Source organism: Hordeum vulgare, chromosome 5H (assembly GCF_904849725.1).
Source record: "Hordeum vulgare subsp. vulgare chromosome 5H, MorexV3_pseudomolecules_assembly, whole genome shotgun sequence".
In the NCBI taxonomy this organism is placed as follows: Eukaryota; Viridiplantae; Streptophyta; class Magnoliopsida; order Poales; family Poaceae; genus Hordeum; species Hordeum vulgare.
The window spans coordinates 578,854,414-578,870,317 of NC_058522.1; positions in this window are offsets into that span (position 1 = coordinate 578,854,414).

Here is a 15,904-nt window from a genome sequence, read left to right on the forward strand (position 1 = left end):
CACGTAGGTAAGAAGGCGTTCTTGCTAGAAACCCAAATCAGCCACGTAAAACTTGCAACAACAATTAGAGGACGTCTAACTTGTTTTTGCAGGGTTTGACATGTGATGTGGTATGGCCAAAGTTGTGATGTTGCATGTATGATGTATGAGATGATCATGTTATTGTAATAGGTTTCACGACTTGCATGTCGATGAGTATGACAACCGGCAGGAGCCATAGGAGTTGTCTTAATTTATTGTATGAGATGCAACGCCATGTGCTTACTACTTTTACTTCATTGCTAACGGTTAGCTATAGTAGTAGTGATAGTAGTAGTTGGCGTGGACGACTTCACGGAGACACGATGATGGATATCATGATGATGGAGATCATGGTGTCACGCCGGTGACGATGATAATCATGTGATGCCTGAGGATGGAGATCAAAAGAGCAAAGATGATAATGGCCATATCATGTCACTATATGATTGCATTGTGATGTTTATCATGTTTTACATCTTATTGCTTAGAACGACGGTAGCATAATAAGATGATCCCTCTTAAAATTTCGAAAACGTATTCCCCTAAGTGTGCACCATTGCAAAGGATCGTTGTCTCGAAGCACCACGTGATGATCGGGTGTGATAGATTCTAACGTTCGCATACAACGGGTGTAAGCCAGATTTACACACGCGAAACACCTACACCTAGGTTGACTCGACGAGCTTAGCATGTACAGACATGACCTCGAATACAAGAGACCGAAAGGTCGAACATGAGTCGTATGGTTGAATACGATCAGCATGAAGTTGCTCACCATGGTGACTAGTCCGTCTCATGTGATGATCGGACACGGGTTAGTCAACATGGATCATGTATCACTTAGATGACTAGAGGGATGTCGATTTAAGTGGGAGTTCACACTTAATTTGATTAAATGAACTCAATTGTCATGAACTTAGTCTAAAAGTTGTCTTTATAAATATTGTAGATGGCCAACGTCAACCTCAATTTCAACGCATTCCTAGAGAAAAACAAGCTGAAAGATGATGGTAGCAACTGTTGGAAATATGCCCTAGAGGCAATAATAATTAGTTATTATTATATTTCTTTGTTCATGATAATCGTTTATTATCCATGCTATAATTGTATTGATCGGAAACACAATACTTGTGTGGATACATATACAAAACACTGTCCCTAGTAAGCCTCTAGTTGACTAGCTCGTTGATCAAAGATGGTCAAGGTTTCCTGGACATAGGCAAGTGTTGTTACTTGATAACGGGATCACATCATTAGGAGAATCATGTGATGGACTAGACCCAAACTAATAGACGTAGCATGTTGATCGTGTCATTCTGTTGCTACTGTTTTCTACGTGTCAAGTATTTGTTCCTATGACCATGAGATCATATAACTCACGGACACCGGAGGAATGCTTCGTGTGTATCAAACGTCGCAAACCAAGTTCCAAACCAAAGAAAAAAAAGGAGGAGGTGGGAAAGGGAAGAAGGACTCCACCTTCCAAACCAAGTTGGATTCGGTTTGGAAGGGGAGACCTTCCCCCCTTGGCTCGGCCAAAGTGCTTGGGGGTCCTTGGACCCCAAGGCAAGGCCCCCCCCCCTCTCCCACCTATATATACGGAGGTTTTAGGGCTGATTTGAGACAACTTTTGCCACGGCAGCCCGACCACATACCTCCACGGTTTTTCCTCTAGATCGCGTTTCTGCGGAGCTCGGGCGGAGCCCTGCTGAGATTAGATCACCACCAACCTCCGGAGCGCCGTCACGCTGCCGGAAAACTCATCTACCTCTCCGTCTCTCTTGCTGGATCAAAAAGGCCGAGATCATCGTCGAGCTGTACGTGTGCTGAACGCGGAGGTGCGGTCCGTTCGGCACTAGATCGGAGCGGATCGTGGGACGGATCGCGGGACGGTTCGTGGGACGGTTCGCGGGGCGGATCGAGGGACGTGAGGACGTTCCACTACATCAACCGTGTTTCTTAATGCTTCTGTTGTGTAATCTACAAGGGTACGTAGATCGGAAATCCCCTCTCGTGGATGGACATCCCCATGATAGGTCTTCGTGCGCGTAGGAAAATTTTTGTTTCCCATGCGACGTTCCCCAACAGCAACTATGCGGACTGGGTTGGCAACTTGAAGCTCATCCTTGAAGCAACTAAAAAGGCTTATGTCCTTGATGCGCCGCTAGGTGACCCTCCTGCTCCCGCAGCAGCCCAGGACATTCTGAACGTCTCGCAAACGCGGAGTGATGACTACTCTCTGGTTAGGTGTGGCATGTTATACAGTTTAGAAACGGGGCTCCAAAGGCGTTTTGAGCAACACGGAGCATATGAGATGTTCCAAGAGCTGAAGCTAGTTTTTCAAGCTCATGCCCGTGTCGAGAGATATGAAGTCTCCGACAAGTTCTTTAGCTATAAGATGGAGGAGAATAGTTCTGTCAGTGAGCACATACTCAAAATGTCTGGGTTACACGGTCGTCTGACTTCACTTGGAGTCGAACTTCCGGATGATGCTATAGTTGACAGAATCCTCCAGTCTCTCCCATCAAGCTACAAAGGCTTTGTGCTTAACTACAACATGCAAGGGATGGAGAAGACCATTCCCGAGTTGTACTCGATGCTCAAGTCTGCAGAAGTAGAAATCAAGAAACAGCATCAAGTGTTGATGGTCAACAAGACCACTAGTTTCAAGAAGGGCTAGGGTAATAAGAACTTCAAGAAAGACGGCAAAGCTGTTGCCGCGCCCGGTAAGCCAGATGCCGGGAAGAAGAAAAAGAATGGACCCAAGCCTGAGACTGAGTGCTTCTATTGCAAGGGAAAAGGTCACTGGAAGCGGAACTGCCCCAAATACTTAGCGGACAAGAAGGCCGACAACGTTAAAGGTATATGTGATATACATGTTATTGATGTGTACCTTACCAGCGCTCGTAGTAGCTCCTGGGTATCAAATACCGGTGTTGTTGCTCACATTTGCAACTCAAAGCAGGAACTGCGGAATAAGCGGAGACTGGCCAAGGACGAGGTGACGATGCGCGTCAGGAATGGTTCCAAGGTCGATGTGATCGCCGTCGGCACGCTACCTCTACATCTACCATCTACCAGCTTTAAGCATGAACATTGTATCAGGGTCTTGCTTGATGCGAGACGGCTACTCATTTAAGTCAGAGAATAATGGTTGTTCTATTTATATGAGTGATATGTTTTATGGTCATGCTCCGCTGGTGAATGGTTTATTCTTGATGAATCTCGATCGTGATGTTACGCATATTCATAGTGTGAGTGCCAAAAGATGTAAAGTTGATAATGATAGTCCCACATACTTGTGGCACTGCCGCCTTGGTCATATCGGCGTTAAGCGCACGAAGAAGCTCCATACTGATGGACTATTAGAGTCTCTTGACTTTGAATCATTTGACACATGCGAACCGTGCCTCATGGGCAAGATGACTAAGACTCCATTCTTAGGAATAATGGAGAGAGCAACCGACTTATTGGAAATAATACATACTGATGTGTGTGGTCCAATGAACGTTGAAGCTCGCGGTGGCTATCGTTATGTTCTCACTCTCACCGATGATTTGAGTAGGTATGGGTATATCTACTTGATGAAGCACAAATCTGAGACATTTGAAAAGTTCAAGGAATTTAGAGTGAGGTCGAGAATCAACGTGACGGAAAAATTAAGTGTCTACGATCTGATCGTGGAGGAGAATATTTGAGTCACGAGTTTGGCACACACCTAAGGAAGTGTGGAATCATTTCACAATTGACGCCGTCTGGCACACCGCAACGCGACGGAGTGTCTGAACGTCATAATCGCACCTTATTAGATATGGTACGATCTATGATGTCTCTTACCGACTTACCGCTATGATTTTGGGGATACGCATTAGAAACTGCAGCATTCACTTTAAATAGGGCACCGACTAAATCCGTTGAGACGACACCGTATGAACTATGGTTTGGCAAGAAACCTAAGTTCTCGTTACTTAAAGTTTGGGGCTACGATGCTTATGTGAAGAAACTTCAACCAGAAAAGCTCGAACCCAAAGCGGAGAAATGCGTATTCATAGGATACCCTAAGGAAACTATTGGGTATACCTTCTATCTTAGATCGGAAGGTAAAACCTTTGTTGCCCAGAACGGATCCTTTCTAGAGAAAGAGTTTCTCTCGAAAGAAGTAAGTGGGAGGAAGGTAGAACTTGATGAGGTAATTACACCCCCTCTCGAACAGGATAGTAGCGCAGCGCGGGAAGTTGTTCCTGTGGCGCCTACACCAACTGAAGAGGAAATTAATGATGATGATCATGAAGCTTCGGATCAAGTTACTACTGAACCGCGAAGGTCCACAAGGGCACGCTCTGCACCAGAGTGGTACAACAACCCTGTGATGGAAATCATGTTGTTAGACAACGGTGAACCTTCGAACTATGAAGAAGCGATGGCGGGCCCGGATTCCAACAAATGGCTTGTAGCTATGAAATCCGAGATAGGATCCATGTATGAGAACAAAGTATGGACTTTGGTGGACTTGCCCGATGACCGGCGAGCCATAGAAAATAAATGGATCTCCAAGAAGAAGACGGATGCAAACGGTAATGTAACCGTTTATAAAGCTCGACTTGTCGCAAAGGGTTTTCGACAAATTCAGGAGTTGACTACGAAGAGACTTTCTCTCCCGTAGCGAAGCTGAAATCAGTCCGAATCATGTTAGCAATTGCCGCCTTTTATGATTATGAAATTTGGCAAATGGACGTCAAAACAGCGTTCCTTAACGGGAACCTTAAGGAAGAGTTGTATATGATGCAACCAGAAGGTTTTGTCGACCCTAAGGGTGCTAACAAAGTGTGCAAGCTCCAGTGCTCCATCTATGGGCTGGTGCAAGCATCTCGGAGTTGTAACATTCGCTTTAATGAGGTGATTAAAGCGTTTGGGTCCATACAGGTTTACGGAGAAGCCTGTCTGTACAAGAAAGTGAGTGGGAGCTCTATAGCTTTCCTCATACTGTATGTGGATGACGTATTATTGATGGGGAATAATATAGAGATGTTGGAGAGCATAAAGGCCTATTTGAACAAGAGTTTTTCAATGGACCTTGGAGAAGCTGCATACATATTAGGCATCAAGATCTATAGGGATAGATCAAGACGCCTCATAGGTCTTTCACAAAGTACATACCTTGACAAGATATTGAAGAAGTTCAATATGGAAAACTCAAAGAAAGGGTTCTTGCCAGCTTTGCAAGGTATGAGATTGAGTAAGACTCAGTCGCCGACCACGGCAACAGATAGAGAGAAGATGAGTTATGTCCCCTACGCTTCAGCCGTAGGCTCTCTTATGTATGCCATGTTGTGTACCAGACCTGATATAAACCTTGCCATAAGTTTGGTAGGGAGGTACCAAAGTGATCCCGGTATGGAACACTGGACAGCAGTGAAGAATATCCTTAAGTACCTGAAAAGGACTAAGGAGATGTTTCTCGTTTATGGAGGTGACGAAGAGCTCGTCGTAAAGGGTTACGTCGACGCTAGCTTCGACACAGATCCGAATGACTCTAAGTCACAGACCGGATACGTATATGTGTTGAATGGTGGGGCAATGAGCTAGTGCAGCAGCAAGCAAGAAGTCGTGGCAGCATCTACATGTGAAGCGGAGTACATAGCTGCTTCAGAAGCGGCTCATGAAGGAATTTGGATGAAGGAGCTCATCACCGACCTTGGAGTGGTTCCAAGCGCGTCGGGTCCAATGACACTCTTCTGTGATAACACTGGGGCCATTGCCATAGCCAAGGAGCCCAGTTTTCACCGGAAGACGAAGCACATCAAACGCCGCTACAACTCCATCCAGGACCATGTCCAGAGTGGAGTGATAGATATTTGTAAAGTACACACGGATCTGAATGTTGCAGACCCATTGACTAAACCTCTTCCACGAGCAAAACATGATCAACACCATAATGCTATGGGTGTTCGATACATCACAATGTAACTAGATTATTGACTCTAGTGCAAGTGGGAGACTGTTGGAAATATGCCCTAGAAGCAATAATAAAATGGTTATTATCATATTTCCTTGTTCATGATAATATAGTCTATTTTTCATGCTATAATTGTATTAACAGGAAACAGTAATACATGTGTGAATAAATGGATCACAATGTGTCCCTAGTAAGCCTCTAGTTGGCTAGCTCGTTAGTCAATATATGATCATGGTTTCCTGATCATGGGCATTAGATGTCATTGATAACGGGATCACATCATTAGGAGAATGATGTGATGGACAAGACCCAATCCTAAGCATAGCACTAGATCGTATTGTTCGTATGCTAAAGCTTTTCTCATGTCAAGTGTCTTTTCCTTCGACCGTGAGATTGTGCAACTCCCGGATACCGTAGGAGTTCTTTGGGTGTATCAAACGTCACAACGTAACTGGGTGACTATAAAGGTGCACTACGGATATCTCTGAAAGTGTCTGTTGGGTTGGTACGAATCGAGATCGGGATTTGTCACTCCGTGTGACGGAGAGATATCTCTGGGCCCACTCGGTAGAACATCATCATGAGCTCAATGTGACTAAGGAGTTAGTCACACGATGACGTGCTATGTAACGAGTAAAGAGACTTACCGGTAACGAGATTGAACAAGGTATATGTCACGCCCAAGATGCGACCCTATCCTCAATTTGGCATGAAGGCCTCGTCAGGGATAGAAGCGCATCTCGTCATGTCACAAGAATGGATATCGTTACAAGTACATGTACTAAAAAGAAGAGTTATATATACAGAGTTGGCTTACACTCGCCACAAGCTACATCAGAGTCATATCAGTACATTACATAATCATCAAGAGTAAGAGCAGGGTCCGACTACGGACGAAAACAAACGAGAAAATAATAACGACGTCCATCCTTGCTATCCCAGGCTGCCGGCCTGGAACCCATCCTAGATCGATGAAGAAGAAGAAGAAGAAGCAACTCCAAATGAACAATCAACGCGCTCGCGTCAAGTAACCTTTACCTGTACCTGCAACTGGTGTTGTAGTAATCTGTGAGCCACAGGGGACTCAGCAATCTCATTTCCAAAGGTATCAAGACTAGCAAAGCTTAATGGGTGAGGCATGGTTAAGTGGTGAGGTTGCAGCAGCGGCTAAGCATATATTTTGTGGCTAAACTTACGAGTACAAGAAATAAGAGGGGGGAAGATCTACGCATAACGGACGTTACTACTGAAGATCAAATGAATGATGCTAAACACCTACCTACGTCAGACATAACCCCACCGTGTCCTCGACCAGAGAAGGAACTCACGAAAGAGACAGTCACGGTTATGCACACAGTTGGCATATTTTAATTAAGTTAACTTCAAGTTATCTAGAACCAGTGTTAAACAAAGTTTCCACATTGCCACATAACCGCGGGCACGGCTTTCCGAAAAGATTTAACCCTGTAGGGGTACTCCAACTAGTCCATCACAAATTACCACAAGCCGCATAGAAATCCTCAATCACGAAGCTCGCGATCTCGTCGGATTCCCTAGTGGAAAACCTCAACTCTGAGATTACCCAAAGCATCACCGGAATCCCGATGCACAAGATATTCCGTCGAAGGTAAAACTAATCCAGCAAGGCCGCCCGACGTGTCGACGATCCCGATAGGAGTCGCGTACCTCGTTCTCAGGACACGGCGGATGGAAAAGCCTACAGGTACCAAACCTCGAGTTGCCCCGTGGTGGCCCCGCAGTCTGTCCATTTTGGACCAACACTCATGAGGAGCACTGGCCCGGGGGTTGATTAAATTATCCTCGGGTTAATTACTCCCTATGCAGTTCATTAGTTATAAGGCAAATGTAGTACCAAAGTTGGGCCCTGCCAGACCAGCTTTAAACTAAAACGAATTATCAAGGGGGTCCCCATAACAACCTCGATCGTGTTAGGAGCGCTCATTTATGGAACATAACACCGGTAGCCGAAACTAAGGGGGCAAAGATGGAACAAAACACCAGGCTAGAAAGGCCGAGCCTTCCACCTTTTACCAAGTATATAGGTCCATTAAATTTAATAGCATTAATATGGTGATAAGACAAGGAACCCATGTTATCACATGGAAGCATCCGCACCTGCAACTAGCAACGCTAACAACAAGGTTAAGCAAGCAGTAACATAGCCAATCAGTGGTTTGCTAGGTCGAACAGGTTGAAGGTTATCATGGCATTGTTGAGAGGCTGATATTTAACATGTGGTAGGCAACGAGACATAATCGATAGAAACGATAAAACTAGCAGCGCAATGATAGTAATGGTATCTGGGAAAATGGTCATCTTGCCTGAGATCCCGCTTGGAAGAAGAATGACTCCGTGAAGTCGGCGAACCAACGTAGCCGAATGGGTCCTCACATTCCAACACGCTTGCGGAACTCTATCGGAACGGAGCAAACCGGAAACAACATCGACACAAATATTCACCACACGATGCACAACATGATGCATAACCTACTATGATGCATGATCAGTTCATTGATGCAAGGGATGGCATGGCAATTCACCTCACGCAAACACTACACATTAAGTGAAGCTCGATATGCAACGAGTTGTACATCGACAAAACTCCATGTTTAAGTATTTAATTCACTCCCGATTATTTAACACGCAATATTAAATGTTGTTAACATGGCAAGGGGTGAAGCGATGATTCTACCTGGCATCCTAGACGGTTAACACGCGGAGCATAGAACGGAGCTACGGCACAAGAGGCATGCAACACACGATATCATGCCATGAATGCGTCATGCATGCGAGTTCAAACAACACGGCAAAAAGAGAAAGAAACAAGTGTCGCCACGGCGAGCGAGAGGGAACCATGGCGGCAAGACGGAAACGATGCCACGGCAACGTTCCTTTCCCGATAACTCGTCAAGATATCGTGCCAACGTATAGGAAGCGTGTGCGGGAACGCTAAATAAAGATGGGGTGATCCCGGTTACCGGGTTCCCATGTGTCGAGGGCACGATGAAAAGGAAGACAACGTGCACGGGCAAACACACGGCGCATACATACGACACAACTCATACAACATGCATACGGTTTACGACACGTTCCAAAGGTATACCTTCGAAGCGTGCAAATCGGAGGGGATCGGATCGTAGCGGACGTCGTGGAAGTAGTCGTACACGGTCTCGTCGACGGTAGTCGTTCTCTTGCATCGGTAGACGGGTCTTTGGCGACGGTAGTCGAACACGCTCCGGGGTGTCGTCGAGGACGACGTGGTACTCGTGAACTCGTCGAAGGACCACGGTGGCGGGGATGGTGCACGCGGCGACGACACGCGACACAACATCAACATCAACTAGCAAAGCGGCAACTAGCACTAGCATACTACGGAGACTAGCAGCAAGAGTAGCGACACAGCAATCCGCAAGCAGCAATACATGGCAGCAGCAACGACATCAAGCGACATCAGGCAACGGAGCAGCGGCGCATCAGGCAGGCTAGCAGCTAAACAACACAAGCTACAACTAGCTAATAGAATCAGCAACAATCGCCAGCAACAGGCAGCAGCAGCTAAGCAACGCCACAGCAGGGCAACTCGGCAGGCAAAAAAACGCAGTAGCAGCAGCTCGTGGCGGGATGGACAGCGTGCGGCGGGGTTGATCGGCGACCGGGTGCAGGGCAAGGGACGACACACGGGGAGGGCTCAGGGGCGACGCCGGCCGAGGGCGCTGGTTCCCAGCGACGGGCGGAGCTCGGGGCACCGCAGCGAGGGGCGAGGCCGAGGCCAGCGCGAGGGGTGGCTTCCACGGCGGGGGCGCGCTGCCGGCAGGCCAGGCGGCGACGGGGCGCATGCGGCTCAGGCGGAGGAGGCCGGCCATAGCGGCACGCGGTGGCAGGCGGCGGCGGACGGCCATGGCGGCGGACGGCGGGTCGGATGGGAGGCCGGCGAGGCACGGGGCTGAGGGGCTCTCACCGCCGGCAAGCTAGGGGTGGCGCGGCGCGGGGAGGAGCAGAGAGGCCGGTGGCGGGACTGCTGGCGCTGGGAGGCGAGGAGGAAGAAGGGGATCGAGGCCTGGCTGACGTGCACGGGGAGATGGGGTAAGGAGGAGAGGCATCGGGCCTCCTGCCGCTAGGTTTGGGGGGCTGGCTGGGCCTGCTGGGCCTGGGGTCCCCTCTCTCCCTATTGGGTTTTTGGTCTTTTTTTTTACAACTTTTAAAACAGAAAATTTTAAATAAAGAAAGGCTTTTTAACAAAGAAAAAATAATAAATAATAACAAAAAAATGCCTTTGCTCCTTTAAAAAATATACCCCAACCATAAAATTAGATTGGGCATTTTTTAAAAGAACTAAAATAAAACCTTTTGAAGAATTAAAAATTAAAACCCGTTTACAAAAGAATAAAAATCAGACCCCTTTGAAGAATTAAATAAAACCTCTTTATTTAAAGAATAAAATAAAAGCCCTTTAAAAGAGAAAAGAAAATGAGAGGGTTTTAAAATAACACACAAGGACAAATAAGATAAAACCCATGGGTTGCCCCCACATTTAATAAAAGGACCTTTTAAAAAGAAGACGCTCCCTTTTAAAATAGGGGTTTAAAACGGGAAACTTCAGCAAAACCACAAAATGAAATAAGAGGAGGGAGAGGGGGAACTACTATCGCTCTATGACTCGGTGATCACTCGAAGCACAACACTCAATACACCACACGCGACAGATGATGCAAGATGCCATGCATGATGCGACGATGCAAACTAAATGTCGATGCAACAAAATAAAATAACCAGACAACGGAAACGGAAATAAAGGGGAATCTTCTGGAGCGTCGGTCTCGGGCTGTCACAACTCTCCTACACTACAAGAGGATCTCGCCCCGAGATCCAAGAATGAAAAGGGGAGAGGATGAGAAAGCAAGAGGTAAAACTTAGTCGCTTCTTGACAAACAAGTGAAACCAATGATCCTTGAAGGTTGCAAAGAGATGAGGACTGAAATGAGAAAGAAGCAAGAATTCACGGAAAATTTCGGCAGCACTTCGGTAGGAAAATGGGACAAAAAATTCGATAAGAAGGAAGAATTAGACAATATTCATAACAAACAACTAAATAGAACAAGGGAACACCATGATCTTGACAGAACAAGAAGCTAGACCCAAAAGAGCAACATCACAAAGCCTCCGGAACAATAGAATAGGAACTACCTCATACGGAAGAAGAGAATGAAGAGAGAATGACAACTACTAACTCCAATGAACTTGGCAAGCATCCTTGCAAGAAGAATTGGACGGAGTTGTTGGAAAAACAACAACGAAAAGAACCAGATAGTAGTGGGCTTATGGAAACCTTTCAAACTAATGAAGTGACAACCATCCACTAACAGAAACAAGGGTTGATTGGGAGAAACAAGATATGAACAAATTTTTACACCAAGAGGATACATTGAGAACTTGGATTAATGACAAGCACCATGATAGCAACAATCCATAGGAAAAGCTTTAGGTGAATCCAAACCAAGATAGCTCAATGAAGAAATCATGGGTTGAAATAACTCATGATCAAAGAATTGGTGGGTTTATTTATATCATCCTTGAAACTATTCTTCTATCTGGAGGCTCTTTTATTCCATTGTGATGATAGTTGTCATTCTTTTCTTCTTTCTCTTCCAAACTTGTAACGCCCCGGACACACCCGCCGGCGGTCGTTACTCCTCGCGGGATCTAGACTGGCCCCACATATCAATACTAGTCTTTTCTGCACACTTTGTCCTCACTCATACGCACCCGGGATCAACTTCCCGGTCGGTCACCCATCCAAGAACTACTCCAAGCCAAGCACACTTAACCTGGGAGTTCTGTTCGAATGGGCTCCCGGAAAAGAAGGAATTCCTTATTGATATGAGTAGTCTATCATCCCTAATAAGCCAGGCTATCACATACACCACCACTCAGAGGAACCGAAGTCCTCGTCGGGCCATAGGAACGTTCCCTCTTGGTACAAACATCTGTGCATCCAGTCCAGTACATGTACCATGCCACGACGGGTCACAAACGTCATGAACAACATGACCGCACACTTGTCCGCAAACATCCGTGTAACCGCGAGGGTCGGCTCTGATACCAAACTTGTAACGCCCTGTACACACCCGCCGGCGGTCGTTACTCCTGGCGGGATCTAGACTGGCCCCACATATCAATACTAGTCTTTTCTGCGCACTTTGTCCTAACTCATACGCACCCGGGATCAACTTCCCGGTCGGTCACCCATCCTAGAACTACTCCAAGCCAAGCACGCTTAACCTGGGAGTTCTATTCGAATGGGCTCCCGGAAAAGAAGGAATTCCTTATTGATATGAGTAGTCTATCATCCCTAATAAGCCAGGCTATCACAGTATAGGTATACCGACGATCGAATCTCGGGCAAGTTCTATACCGACAGACAAAGGGAATTGTATACGGGATTGATTGAATCCTTGACATCGTGCTTCATCCGATGAGATCATCGTGGAGCAAGTGGGAGCCACCATGGGTATCCAGACCCCGCAGATGGTTATTGGTGGGAGAGGTGTCTCGGTCATGTCTGCCTGTCTCCCGAACTCGTAGGGTCTACACACTTAAGGTTCGATGACGCTAGGGTTATAGGGAATTGTTATACGAGATTACCGAAAGTTGTTCGGAGTCCCGGGTGAGATCTCGGACGTCACGAGGAGGTCCGGAATGGTCCGGAGGTAAAGATTGATATATAGGATGGATGAGTTTGGACGCCGGAAGTGTTTCGGGCGTCACCGTTAACGTACCGGGACCACCGGGACCACCGGAGGTGGCCCCGGGAGTCCACCGAAGGGGGGCAACGGCCCCAAGAGGCTAGATGGACCAAGTGCGGGAGGGAACCAGCCCCTAGGTGGGCTGGTGCGCCTCCCACACCCAGCCCAATGCGCAAGTGGTGGGAAGAGGGGGCAACCCTAGGCGCAGGTGGGCCTTAGGCCCACCAGGTGGTGCGCCACCCCCTCCCACCCTAGCCGCCCCCCCCCCTCACATCTGGTGGCCGCCGACCCCTAGGGAGGGAACCCTAGGGGTGGCGCAGCCCTTCCCCCTCCTCCTATAAATAGAGAGGGGTTTTGGCCATTGGGAGACACAGTTTTCTCTCCCTCTCGACGCAGCCCTGCCCTTCTTCCTCCTCCTCTCTGCCGGTGCTTGGCGAAGCCCTGTCGGGAGACCTCGTCTCTCCATCGACACCACGCCGTCGTGCTGCTGGAGTTCTTCCCCAACCTCTCCCTCCTCCTTGCTGGATCAAGGTGCGAGAAACGTCACCGGGCTGCACGTGTGTTGAACGCGGAGGTGTCGTAGTTCGGCACTAGATGGGAATCACACCGCGATCTGAATCGCTGCGAGTACGACTCCATCAACCGCGTTCTAGTATCGCTTCCGCTTAGCGATCTTCAAAGGTATGAAGATGCTCTCACCCCTCTCTCGTTGCTGGTCTTCCCATAGGAAGATCTGAATATGCATAGGAAAAATTTTGAATTTATGCTACGTTACCCAACACGGAGATCTAACCTTGTCATCCCTTCCTGCCATTGTTTTGCTCAAGCATTACACAAATTCGCGCCCAAGATTGCCATTGTCATCAGTCTTACTGACCCACCGTTTAAGTTGCTCTGGGCGTGGACCATACTGTCGTCATTTTGAGTGCGTGGCGGAGGAGGTAGATATTTGCGCTAGGTCGTCGGAGAAGAGAAAGATTGGTGGAAGGGGAAGCAATGGGCGGCGGCGGGATGTAAATGTAAAAGCTATATTCAGAAGTAGCCGCTAAAGTCGACGCCACTAATTGTATCGAGTATGAATGGGTCGAACGAATAATGTATAGTAACCTCCGCTGTGAACCAAACAAAACTGCACAGGTTGAGGCACAATGGTACATGGAGATCTACAATACAAAAGATGAAAGCTAGTACAGCAAGTACCAACCAAAAGGAACACTCTGAAATGTACAAAACAACCACTAACAATACAACGATACAAGTATTTATATACACGTGTTGGCAAATGAGGTGGGACCATCGAGGGCGACGATTGCAAAAACCGGTAATGAAGGTGAACTGACGATACATGGGAGAGCTTAGCTGCATGATGAGAGTTTGTGAGACTCCCTCCACGTCAGTGATAGGCAGTGGAGGCTAGGTGCTGTCACTGTAGGCCTGCTGCCTGAAATAAATGAACAAGGGAAACTTTAGAATCAATGAAGGGAACTTTTGAATATATAAGATATTTTACAGATAAAAATTTTATGAATGTAGCCATCTGTTCCATCTATTACCAACTAAGGATGTGCGAGACTGAATGTTGAGAGGAGTCTCACGTAACACTACCGTAACAGTCGTTTGTCTGCGCTGGGCAATATTATACAACTGCGGATATTGAAGAGCTAGTGGCTCGTCACCTAGCCAATTATCCTCCCAGAATCTAGTAGATTCACCATTGCCTATGATGAATTTAATCCTGTTAAAAAAAGCCGTTTTTGTCTTCATTAGACCCTTCCAAAAAGGTGAATCTCTAGGTCTCACGGTGACCTGAGCTAAGGTTTTTTTGCTGTAAATACTTGTTCTTCAGAATTTGTATCCACATACCTTCTGATTTCACAGATAGTCTGAAAAGCCACTTGCTGAGCAGACACCTGTTCTTAACCTCTAAATTTTCAATCCCCAACCCTCCCTGATCTTTGGGCCTACAAATAATATCCCATCTAGCCAGCCTATATTTGGTCTTGATCTCATCACTCTGCCAGAAAAATCGGGATCGGTAAAAATCCAACTTTTTTCGCACCCCAACTGGTACTTCAAAAAAGGATAAAAGGAACATTGGCATGCTTGTCAACACTGAGTTGACTAAAACCAATCGTCCTTCATAGGATAGTAGCTTGCCCTTACAGCAGCTCAATTTTTTCTCAAACCGATCCTCAATGCACTTCCAGTCCTTAATAGTTAACTTTCGGTGATGAATAGGGATCCCTAAGTACGTAAACGGTAACGTACCACCCTCACAACCAAAGAGTTGATTATAAGTGAGTTGTTCTGCTTTTGCGTCCCCAAAACAGAAGAGTTCACTTTTAAAGAAGTTAATCTTCAGCCCAGATAGCTGTTCGAATAAGCATAATATTAGCTTCATGTTTCTGGCTTTTTTGAGATCGTGTTCCATGAAAAGGATCGTGTCATCCACATATTGTAGGATGGAGACACCCCCATCTACTAGGTGTGGCACTAGTCCCCCTACTAACCATTTGTCATTAGCCCTTATGATCATTAGCGCCAACATATCTGCTATGATGTTAAATAGAATAGGTGACATAGGGTCTCCCTGCCTAAGACCCTTAAGTGTCTGAAAGAAATGACCTACATCATCATTTACTTTAATACCGACACTGCCCTTTTGTATAAAACCATCGATATGTTTTCACCAAATCTCGCAAAACCCCTTCATACGCAGAGTTTGTTGCAAGAACGACCATTTGACTTTATCCTAAGACTTTTCGAAGTCTACCTTAAATAGGACTCCGTTAAACTTCTTGGAATGCAATTCGTGAAGGGTTTCATGTAGAACGACCACCCCTTCAAGTATATTCCGACCAGGCATGAATGCCGTCTGCGAAGATTGCACCACAGAATGTGCCATCTTAGTTAGCCTATCCGTTCCCACCTTTGTGAAAATTTTGAAGCTGACATTTAGCAGACATATGGGACGAAATTGTTCAATACGCGAAGCACCCTCTTTTTTTTGGTAACAACGTTATCGTACCAAAATTAAGATGAAAGAGTTGTAAGTGCCCGGAGAAGAAATCGTGAAACATAGACATAAGATCTTTCTTAATAATATGCCAACATTTCTTATAAAACTCAGCTGGGAACCCATCTGGCCCTGATGCTTTACCGT